The sequence below is a fragment of the Lissotriton vulgaris genome, chromosome 7 (assembly GCF_964263255.1).
Source record: "Lissotriton vulgaris chromosome 7, aLisVul1.2, whole genome shotgun sequence".
NCBI classification, from domain to species: Eukaryota; Metazoa; Chordata; class Amphibia; order Caudata; family Salamandridae; genus Lissotriton; species Lissotriton vulgaris.
The window spans coordinates 83918220-83929247 of record NC_141695.1 but is presented as its reverse complement, the minus strand read 5'-3'; the positions used below and the strand labels follow the sequence as shown (position 1 = coordinate 83929247).

At 54.5% G+C, this 11028-nt stretch overlaps 1 pseudogene across 2 annotated transcripts in view; it reads left to right on the top strand.

Annotated features, from left to right (window-relative positions):
* Window positions 1–2552: 2552 nt before the first annotated feature.
* Window positions 2553–11028, top strand: part of LOC147700839 (epidermal differentiation-specific protein pseudogene) — a 109886-nt pseudogene continuing 101410 nt past the window's right edge. The window contains exons 1-2 of one of the 2 annotated variants that reach the window (XR_015297411.1): window positions 2592–2691; window positions 2809–2875. The product of XR_015297411.1 is annotated as an epidermal differentiation-specific protein pseudogene, transcript variant X2 (transcript). Of the gene's footprint in view, window positions 2692–2808; window positions 2876–11028 lie in introns of both variants that reach the window. The other variant, XR_015297410.1, reaches the window with a different exon arrangement.

The following is an 11028-nucleotide window of genomic DNA, read 5'->3' as shown; positions in this document are numbered from 1 at the left end:
GATAACCAGGCGGGAGCGGTGAAAGGACAGGAGCGGTGAATGGGGCTGGAGCGGTGAACGGGCAGGAGCGGTGAACGGGGCAGGAGCGGTGAACAGGGTAAGATCAGTGAATGGGGCAGGAGCAGTAGACGGGGCAGGAGCAGTTGACGAGGCAGGAGCAGTGACGGGGCAGGAGAGGTGACGGGGCAGGAGAGATGACAGGGCAGGAGCAGTGACAGGGCAGGAGCAGTGGGCGGGGCAGGAGAAGCGGATGGAGCAGGAGCAGTGGACGGGACAGGCGAAGTGACTGGGCAGGAGAAGTGACGGGGCAGGAGCGGTGAATGGGTAGGAGCGGTGAATGGGTAGGAGCGGTGGACGGGGCAAGAGCGGTGATGGGGCAGGAGCGCTGATGGGGCAGGAGCGGTGGCAGAGCAGGAGAGGTGATGGGGCAGGAGCAGTGACGGGGCAGGAGAAGTGGCGGGGCAGGACCAGTCACGGGGCAGGAAAAGTGATTGAGCATGAGCAGTGATTAGGCGGGAGCAGTGATTAGGCATGAGCAGGAGTGGTGAATGGGCAGGAGTGGTGAACATGGCAGGAGCGGTGATCGGGCAGGAGGGCTGACTGGACAGGAGCAGTGAAAGGGCAGGAGCAGTGAACGGGCAGGAGCGGTTACGGGGCAGGAAAAGTGACGGGGCATGAGCAGTGACGGCGCAGGAGAGGCAACAGGGAAGGAGAGGTGACTGGGCAGAAGAGGTGACCAGGCCGGAGAGGTGACCGGGCAGTAGTGGTGACCGGGCAGGAGCAGTGACCGGGCAGGAGCAGTGAACGGGCAGGAGCAGTGAACGGGCAGGAGCAGTGAAAGGGCAGGAGCGGTGACGGGGCATGAGCGATGATGGGGCAGGAGCGGTGACTGGGCAGGAGCGGTGACAGGGCAGGAGCGGTGGCAGGGCAGGAGGGGTGACGGGCTAGGTGCGGTGACGGGGCAGGAGCAGTGACGTGACAGGAGCAGTGATGGGACAGGAGCAATGACGGGGCAAGAGAGGCAACAGGAAAGGAGAGGTGACGGGGCAGGAGTAGTGACGGGGCAGGAGTGGTGACCAGGCAGGAGAGGTGATTGGGCAGGAGAGGTGATGGGGCAGGAGAAATGATAGGGCAGGAGTGGTGATTAGGCATGAGCAAGAGCGATAACCAGGCGGGAGCGGTGAAAGGACAGGAGCGGTGAATGGGGCTGGAGCGGTGAACGGGCAGGAGCGGTGAACGGGGCAGGAGCGGTGAACAGGGTAAGATCAGTGAATGGGGCAGGAGCAGTAGACGGGGCAGGAGCAGTTGACGAGGCAGGAGCAGTGACGGGGCAGGAGAGGTGACGGGGCAGGAGAGATGACAGGGCAGGAGCAGTGACAGGGCAGGAGCAGTGGGCGGGGCAGGAGAAGCGGATGGAGCAGGAGCAGTGGACGGGACAGGCGAAGTGACTGGGCAGGAGAAGTGACGGGGCAGGAGCGGTGAATGGGTAGGAGCGGTGAATGGGTAGGAGCGGTGGACGGGGCAAGAGCGGTGACGGGGCAGGAGCGCTGATGGGGCAGGAGCGGTGGCAGAGCAGGAGAGGTGATGGGGCAGGAGCAGTGACGGGGCAGGAGAAGTGACGGGGCAGGAGCAGTGACGGGGCAGGAGAAGTGGCGGGGCAGGACCAGTCACGGGGCAGGAAAAGTGATTGAGCATGAGCAGTGATTAGGCGGGAGCAGTGATTAGGCATGAGCAGGAGTGGTGAATGGGCAGGAGTGGTAATTGGGTGGGAGTGGTGAATGGGTAGGAGTGGTGAATAGGCAGGAGAAGTGAATGGGCAGGAGCGGTGAATGGGTAGGAGTGGTGAATGGGTAGGAGTGGTGAATGGGCAGGAACAGTGAATGGGCAGGAGTGGTGAATGGGCAGGAGCAGTGAATGGGCAGGAGCAGTGAATGGACAGGAGTGGTGAATGGGCAGGAGCGGGGAACGGGCAGGAGCAGGGAACGGGCAGGGGAAATGACAGGAAAGGAGCGGGGACGGGGTAGGAGAAGTGACTTGTACCTATGTTCCTTGCATATTTATTTATATACTATTGCATGACATCCACTGATGTGTCTGCAAATCATACCTGTTGCCCCGAACTTTTTGTCCTGAATTTTGACCTGTTGGTCCCTTGTGCTGAATTTTTACACTCACCATTCTGAATTTGCACCCATGCCATTGTTCCTGCTTATATTTTGCACGCTTTACATAAACCTGTATTCCCTATGAGTATTTGCTTTTTCCTGAATTAACTCGTAATTCCGCCGCAGTGCGGGCGTTCCCGTGCGCGGGCGGGGCCGCGTCGGCCATTGGCCGACGGCAGCACTGGGGAGGGTTAAACCTCAAAAAAACATGTTTATCCATTGTTTGAATTAAATAACGTTATAAGCTGTAACTGGTCCGTGAAATGCTAAACGTACTATAAATTGGCATGTTTTGGAATTTCTAGCCACACCCCTGACTCCGCCCACTGATCCAATCTTCGGTTATTCCCGCCCCCTGATTCCCCACCCACAGTTCCCCTACCTTTTATTTATTCCCCACTTTGACCACAGAAAATCCCTGCCTGCGATCGCTTGTTTGTTTTCTGCCTTCAGTTTCAAGAGCGGCTCCTTCTCCCCTGTGCTGAGGAAATATCTGCAGTTGAGCGACTTCCGAGGACATTCCCATGTAAGTATCTCTCAGTGTAAATGATACGCTTGCTGTCAACCCTTAGGGGGTTTTCCGAGGGGTTGGTAGACACTTTGAATAACTTGCAGTGCGACCTCTCGGCTCTTTTCTTTCCAGTCTAGCCGGGGTGGGTGCCCTCGCCTTGCAAATCGAATCTACTTTGCAGCTTTGCAGTTGTTATCAGGTAAGGGCAGAAAACAAGCAGTGCATAGGCAAGTTATTTTTCAACTTTGGCAAGTGCCTTCATTTTGAATTAAAAGGTGTGTGCGTAAAAAATAGTTTAATTCTGAATAATTGCGATAAGGACATGTCAGACCGAGTGTGCGGACAATCAGTGGGGCCACCCGGGCTCCCAGAAGAGGCCATCAGAGGATGCTGGGGGTTCTTGCATTAGAATAAGGCAGACAGTTTTACGGTGGGAGCGGCATTTCCGATGCTTTTGCTAAACTTTGAAGGTCATGCTGCGTTAGTGCACGCGCCTTGAAGCACAGACATGACACTATGTGAAACCGCAAGGTAAATACATACTTTTTCTATTAGCAGCTCTTAAACAGTTCCGCCGTTTGTATGTTATCTTCGCTTTTGTGATTAACAGGGGTATGTGGCAAAAGTCACAAGAAACATTTGCAATGAATAGGTCTCGCAGTTACGCAAGTTTAAGCTATTAACACTTAAATGACAATGCCTTTTATTTTTGTTTTTTAAAAAAAAACAACAATAAAGGACATTGTTATTTGCAATGTCAAATGCTCAAAACTCGCCTAGCTCTGAGACCTATTGCATTGCAAATGCTTGTCCTTTCCTGCAGTGGACCGATCTCGCCGCTGTATGTGAGGCGGGAACAGTGCGAGGTGGGGATGGGGAGAGGCTGTGGAAATAAAATGGGGCACACACCCGGTGGACAGGTATCAGGGAGGCATCGCTCTTGAGAAATATAGCATTTCTGCCACAGTGCAGCCTACCTCAAAAAGCATGTGTGGCGCGTCACTATAGTTACACGCTAATGATATTACCTCCACCTCCTCATCCGCAGCTGAAATTATAGTTCTTCTTGAAGGGAGGCCAACATCTGCACTGGGCCCAGAACAGCTCCTAGAAGCATCATAGGTTTCAGAGGAGCGATCTTGCACTGCCTCGTGTCCCAGCCTCTGGTCTTTCACTCTGTCCCAGGACAGCGCCTAGAAGCATCATAGGTTCAGATAGAGAGCTCTTGCGCTGCCTCATGTCACAGACCCGGGTCTTTCACTCTGTCCCAGGACAGCGCTTAGAAGCATCATAGGTTCAGATAGAGAGCTCTTGCGTTGCCTCGTGTTCCAGCCCCTGGTCTTTCACTCTGTCCCAGGACAGCGCCTAGAAGCATCATAGGTTTCAGAGGAGCAATCTTGCTCTGCCTCGTGTCCCAGCCCCTGGTCTTTCACTCTGTCCCAGGACAGTGTCTAGAAGCATCATAGGTTCAGATAGAGAGCTCTTGCGCTGCCTCGTGTCCCAGCCCCGGATCTTTCACTCTGTCCCAGGACAGCGCCTAGAAGCATCATAGGTTCAGATAGAGAGCTCTTGCTCTGCCTCGTATCCCAGCCCCTGGTCTTTCACTCTGTCCCAGGACAGCGCCTAGAAGCATCATAGGTTCAGATTGAGAGCTCTTGCTCTGCCTCGTGTCACAGTTCCTGGTCTTTCACTCTGTCCCAGGACAGCGCCTAGAAGCATCATAGGTTCATGTAGAGAGCTCTTGCTCTGCCTCGTGTTCCAGCCCCTGGTCTTTCACTCTGTCCCAGGACAGCGCCTAGAAGCATCATAGGTTCAGATAGAGAGCTCTTGCTCTGCCTCATGTCACAGCTCCTGGTCTTTCACTCTGTCCCAGGACAGCGCCTAGAAGCATCATAGGTTCAGATAGAGAGCTCTTGCTTTGCCTCGTGTCCCAGCCCCTTGTCTTTCACTCTGTCCCAGGACAGCGCCTAGAAGCATCATAAGTTCAGATAGAGAGCTCTTGTGCTGCCTTGTGTTCCAGCCCCTGGTCTTTCACTCTGTCTCAGGACAGCGCCTAGAAGCATCATAGGTTTCAGAGGAGCAATCTTGCTCTGCCTCGTGTCCCAGCCCCTGGTCTTTCACTCTGTCCCAGGACAGCGCCTAGAAGCATCAAAGGTTCAGATAGAGAGCTCTTGCTCTGCCTCGTGTCACTGACCCGGGTCTTTCACTCTGTCCCAGGACAGCGCCTAGAAGCATCATAGGTTCAGGTAGAGAGCTCTTGCTCTGCCTCGTGTCACAGCTCCTGGTCTTTCACTCTGTCCCAGGACAGCGCCTAGAAGCATCATAGGTTCAGATAGAGAGCTCTTGCTCTGCCTCGTGTCACAGATGCGGGTCTTTCACTCTGTCCCAGGACAGTGCCTAGAAGCATCATAGGTTCAGATAGAGAGCTCTTGCTCTGCCTCGTGTTCCAGCCCCTGGTCTTTCACTCTGTCCCAGGACAGCGCCTAGAAGCATCATAGGTTTCAGAGGAGCAATCTTGCTCTGCCTCGTGTCCCAGCCCTTGGTCTTTCACTCTGTCCCAGGACAGCGCCTAGAAGCACCATAGGTTCAGATAGAGAGCTCTTGCTCTGCCTTGTGTCACAGCTCCTGGTCTTTCACTCTGTCCCAGGACAGCGCCTAGAAGCATCATAGGTTCAGGTAGAGAGCTCTTGCTCTGCCTCGTGTTCCAGCCCCTGGTCTTTCACTCTGTCCCAGGACAGCGCCTAGAAGCATCATAGGTTTCAGAGGAGCAATCTTGCTCTGCCTCGTGTCCCAGCCCTTGGTCTTTCACTCTGTCCCAGGACAGCGCCTAGAAGCATCATAGGTTCAGATAGAGAGCTCTTGCTCTGCCTTGTGTCACAGCTCCTGGTCTTTCACTCTGTCCCAGGACAGCGCCTAGAAGCATCATAGGTTCAGATTGAGAGCTCTTGCTCTGCCTCGTGTCCCAGCCCCTGGTCTTTCACTCTGTCCCAGGACAGCGCCTAGAAGCATCATAGGTTCAGATAGAAAGCTCTTGCGCTGCCTCGTGTTCCAGCCCCTGGTCTTTCACTCTGTCCCAGGACAGCGCCTAGAAGCATCATAGGTTCAGATAGAAAGCTCTTGCGCTGCCTTGTGTTCCAGCCCCTGGTCTTTCACTCTGTCCCAGGACAGCGCCTAGAAGCATCATAGGTTTCAGAGGAGCAATCTTGCTCTGCCTCGTGTCCCAGCCCCTGGTCTTTCACTCTGTCCCAGGACAGCGCCTAGAAGCATCATAGGTTCAGATAGAAAGCTCTTGCGTTGCCTCGTGTTCCAGCCCCTGGTCTTTCACTCTGTCCCAGGACAGCGCCTAGAAGCATCATAGGTTTCAGAGGAGCAATCTTGCTCTGCCTCGTGTCACAGCTCCTGGTCTTTCACTCTGTCCCAGGACAGCCCTTAGAAGCATCATAGGTTCAGATAGAGAGCTCTTGCTCTGCCTCGTGTCCCAGCCCCTGGTCTTTCACTCTGTCCCAGGACAGCGCCTAGAAGCATCATAGGTTTCAGAGGAGCAATCTTGCTCTGCCTCGTGTCCCAGCCCCTGGTCTTTCACTCTGTCCCAGGACAGCGCTTAGAAGCATCATAGGTTCAGATAGAGAGCTCTTGCGTTGCCTCGTGTCCCAGTCCCTGGTCTTTCACTCTGTCCCAGGACAGCGCCTAGAAGAATCATAGGTTCAGATAGAGAGCTCCTGCGCTGCCTTGTGTCACAGACCCGGGTCTTTCACTCTGTCCCAGGACAGCGCCTAGAAGCATCATAGGTTCAGATAGAGAGCTCTCTCGCTGCCTCGTGTTCCAGCCCCTGGTCTTTCACTCTGTCCCAGGACAGCGCCTAGAAGCATCATAGGTTCAGATAGAGAGCTCTTGCTCTGCCTTGTGTCACAGACCCGGGTCTTTCACTCTGTCCCAGGACAGCGCCTAGAAGCATCATAGGTTCAGATAGAGAGCTCTTGCTCTGCCTTGTGTCACAGACCCGGGTCTTTCACTCTGTCCCAGGACAGCGCCTAGAAGCATCATAGGTTCAGATAGAGAGCTCTTGCTCTGCCTCGTGTCACTGACCCGGGTCTTTCACTCTGTCCCAGGACAGCGCCTAGAAGCATCATAGGTTCAGATAGAGAGCTCTTGCTCTGCCTCGTGTCACAGCTCCTGGTATTTCACTCTGTCCCAGGACAGCGCTTAGAAGCATCATAGGTTCAGGTAGAGAGCTCTTGCGTTGCCTCGTGTTCCAGCCCCTGGTCTTTCACTCTGTCCCAGGACAGCGCCTAGAAGCATCATAGGTTCAGATAGAGAGCTCTTGCTCTGCCTTGTGTCACAGACCCGGGTCTTTCACTCTGTCCCAGGACAGCGCCTAGAAGCATCATAGGTTTCAGAGGAGCAATCTTGCTCTGCCTCGTGTCCCAGCCCTTGGTCTTTCACTCTGTCCCAGGACAGCGCCTAGAAGCATCATAGGTTCAGATAGAGAGCTCTTGCTCTTCCTTGTGTCACAGACCCGGGTCTTTCACTCTGTCCCAGGACAGCGCCTAGAAGCATCATAGGTTCAGATAGAGAGCTCTTGCGTTGCCTCGTGTCCCAGCCCCTGGTCTTTCACTCCGTCCCAGGACAGCGCCTAGAAGAATCATAGGTTCAGATAGAGAGCTCCTGCGCTGCCTTGTGTCACAGACCCGGGTCTTTCACTCTGTCCCAGGACAGCGCCTAGAAGCATCATAGGTTCAGATAGAGAGCTCTCTCGCTGCCTCGTGTTCCAGCCCCTGGTCTTTCACTCTGTCCCAGGACAGCGCCTAGAAGCATCATAGGTTCAGATAGAGAGCTCTTGCTCTGCCTTGTGTCACAGACCCGGGTCTTTCACTCTGTCCCAGGACAGCGCCTAGAAGCATCATAGGTTCAGATAGAGAGCTCTTGCTCTGCCTTGTGTCACAGACCCGGGTCTTTCACTCTGTCCCAGGACAGCGCCTAGAAGCATCATAGGTTCAGATAGAGAGCTCTTGCTCTGCCTCGTGTCACTGACCCGGGTCTTTCACTCTGTCCCAGGACAGCGCCTAGAAGCATCATAGGTTCAGATAGAGAGCTCTTGCTCTGCCTCGTGTCACAGCTCCTGGTATTTCACTCTGTCCCAGGACAGCGCTTAGAAGCATCATAGGTTCAGGTAGAGAGCTCTTGCGTTGCCTCGTGTTCCAGCCCCTGGTCTTTCACTCTGTCCCAGGACATCGCCTAGAAGCATCATAGGTTCAGATAGAGAGCTCTTGCTCTGCCTTGTGTCACAGACCCGGGTCTTTCACTCTGTCCCAGGACAGCGCCTAGAAGCATCATAGGTTTCAGAGGAGCAATCTTGCTCTGCCTCGTGTCCCAGCCCTTGGTCTTTCACTCTGTCCCAGGACAGCGCCTAGAAGCATCATAGGTTCAGATAGAGAGCTCCTGCGCTGCCTTGTGTCCCAGCCCCTGGTCTTTCACTCTGTCCCAAGACAGCGCCTAGAAGCATCATAGGTTCAGATAGAGAGCTCTTGCTCTGCCTCGTGTCACAGCTCCTGGTCTTTCACTCTGTCCCAGGACAGCGCCTAGAAGCATCATAGGTTCAGATAGAGAGCTCTTGCTTTGCCTCGTGTCACAGACCCGGGTCTTTCACTCTGTCCCAGGACAGCGCCTAGAAGCATCATAGGTTCAGATAGAGAGCTCTTGCGTTGCCTCGTGTTCCAGCCCCTGGTCTTTCACTCTGTCCCAGGACAGCGCCTAGAAGCATTATTGGTTTAAGAGGAGCAATCTTGCTCTGCCTCGTGTCCCAGCCCCTGGTCTTTCACTCTGTCCCAGGACAGCGCCTAGAAGCATCAAAGGTTCAGATAGAGAGCTCTTGCTCTGCCTCGTGTCACTGACCCGGGTCTTTCACTCTGTCCCAGGACAGCGCCTAGAAGCATCATAGGTTCAGGTAGAGAGCTCTTGCTCTGCCTCGTGTCACAGCTCCTGGTCTTTCACTCTGTCCCAGGACAGCGCCTAGAAGCATCATAGGTTCAGATAGAGAGCTCTTGCTCTGCCTCGTGTCACAGATGCGGGTCTTTCACTCTGTCCCAGGACAGTGCCTAGAAGCATCATAGGTTCAGATAGAGAGCTCTTGCTCTGCCTCGTGTTCCAGCCCCTGGTCTTTCACTCTGTCCCAGGACAGCGCCTAGAAGCATCATAGGTTTCAGAGGAGCAATCTTGCTCTGCCTCGTGTCCCAGCCCTTGGTCTTTCACTCTGTCCCAGGACAGCGCCTAGAAGCACCATAGGTTCAGATAGAGAGCTCTTGCTCTGCCTTGTGTCACAGCTCCTGGTCTTTCACTCTGTCCCAGGACAGCGCCTAGAAGCATCATAGGTTCAGGTAGAGAGCTCTTGCTCTGCCTCGTGTTCCAGCCCCTGGTCTTTCACTCTGTCCCAGGACAGCGCCTAGAAGCATCATAGGTTTCAGAGGAGCAATCTTGCTCTGCCTCGTGTCCCAGCCCTTGGTCTTTCACTCTGTCCCAGGACAGCGCCTAGAAGCATCATAGGTTCAGATAGAGAGCTCTTGCTCTGCCTTGTGTCACAGCTCCTGGTCTTTCACTCTGTCCCAGGACAGCGCCTAGAAGCATCATAGGTTCAGATTGAGAGCTCTTGCTCTGCCTCGTGTCCCAGCCCCTGGTCTTTCACTCTGTCCCAGGACAGCGCCTAGAAGCATCATAGGTTCAGATAGAAAGCTCTTGCGCTGCCTCGTGTTCCAGCCCCTGGTCTTTCACTCTGTCCCAGGACAGCGCCTAGAAGCATCATAGGTTCAGATAGAAAGCTCTTGCGCTGCCTTGTGTTCCAGCCCCTGGTCTTTCACTCTGTCCCAGGACAGCGCCTAGAAGCATCATAGGTTTCAGAGGAGCAATCTTGCTCTGCCTCGTGTCCCAGCCCCTGGTCTTTCACTCTGTCCCAGGACAGCGCCTAGAAGCATCATAGGTTCAGATAGAAAGCTCTTGCGTTGCCTCGTGTTCCAGCCCCTGGTCTTTCACTCTGTCCCAGGACAGCGCCTAGAAGCATCATAGGTTTCAGAGGAGCAATCTTGCTCTGCCTCGTGTCACAGCTCCTGGTCTTTCACTCTGTCCCAGGACAGCCCTTAGAAGCATCATAGGTTCAGATAGAGAGCTCTTGCTCTGCCTCGTGTCCCAGCCCCTGGTCTTTCACTCTGTCCCAGGACAGCGCCTAGAAGCATCATAGGTTTCAGAGGAGCAATCTTGCTCTGCCTCGTGTCCCAGCCCCTGGTCTTTCACTCTGTCCCAGGACAGCGCTTAGAAGCATCATAGGTTCAGATAGAGAGCTCTTGCGTTGCCTCGTGTCCCAGTCCCTGGTCTTTCACTCTGTCCCAGGACAGCGCCCAGAAGAATCATAGGTTCAGATAGAGAGCTCCTGCGCTGCCTTGTGTCACAGACCCGGGTCTTTCACTCTGTCCCAGGACAGCGCCTAGAAGCATCATAGGTTCAGATAGAGAGCTCTCTCGCTGCCTCGTGTTCCAGCCCCTGGTCTTTCACTCTGTCCCAGGACAGCGCCTAGAAGCATCATAGGTTCAGATAGAGAGCTCTTGCTCTGCCTTGTGTCACAGACCCGGGTCTTTCACTCTGTCCCAGGACAGCGCCTAGAAGCATCATAGGTTCAGATAGAGAGCTCTTGCTCTGCCTTGTGTCACAGACCCGGGTCTTTCACTCTGTCCCAGGACAGCGCCTAGAAGCATCATAGGTTCAGATAGAGAGCTCTTGCTCTGCCTCGTGTCACTGACCCGGGTCTTTCACTCTGTCCCAGGACAGCGCCTAGAAGCATCATAGGTTCAGATAGAGAGCTCTTGCTCTGCCTCGTGTCACAGCTCCTGGTATTTCACTCTGTCCCAGGACAGCGCTTAGAAGCATCATAGGTTCAGGTAGAGAGCTCTTGCGTTGCCTCGTGTTCCAGCCCCTGGTCTTTCACTCTGTCCCAGGACAGCGCCTAGAAGCATCATAGGTTCAGATAGAGAGCTCTTGCTCTGCCTTGTGTCACAGACCCGGGTCTTTCACTCTGTCCCAGGACAGCGCCTAGAAGCATCATAGGTTTCAGAGGAGCAATCTTGCTCTGCCTCGTGTCCCAGCCCTTGGTCTTTCACTCTGTCCCAGGACAGCGCCTAGAAGCATCATAGGTTCAGATAGAGAGCTCTTGCTCTTCCTTGTGTCACAGACCCGGGTCTTTCACTCTGTCCCAGGACAGCGCCTAGAAGCATCATAGGTTCAGATAGAGAGCTCTTGCGTTGCCTCGTGTCCCAGCCCCTGGTCTTTCACTCCGTCCCAGGACAGCGCCTAGAAGAATCATAGGTTCAG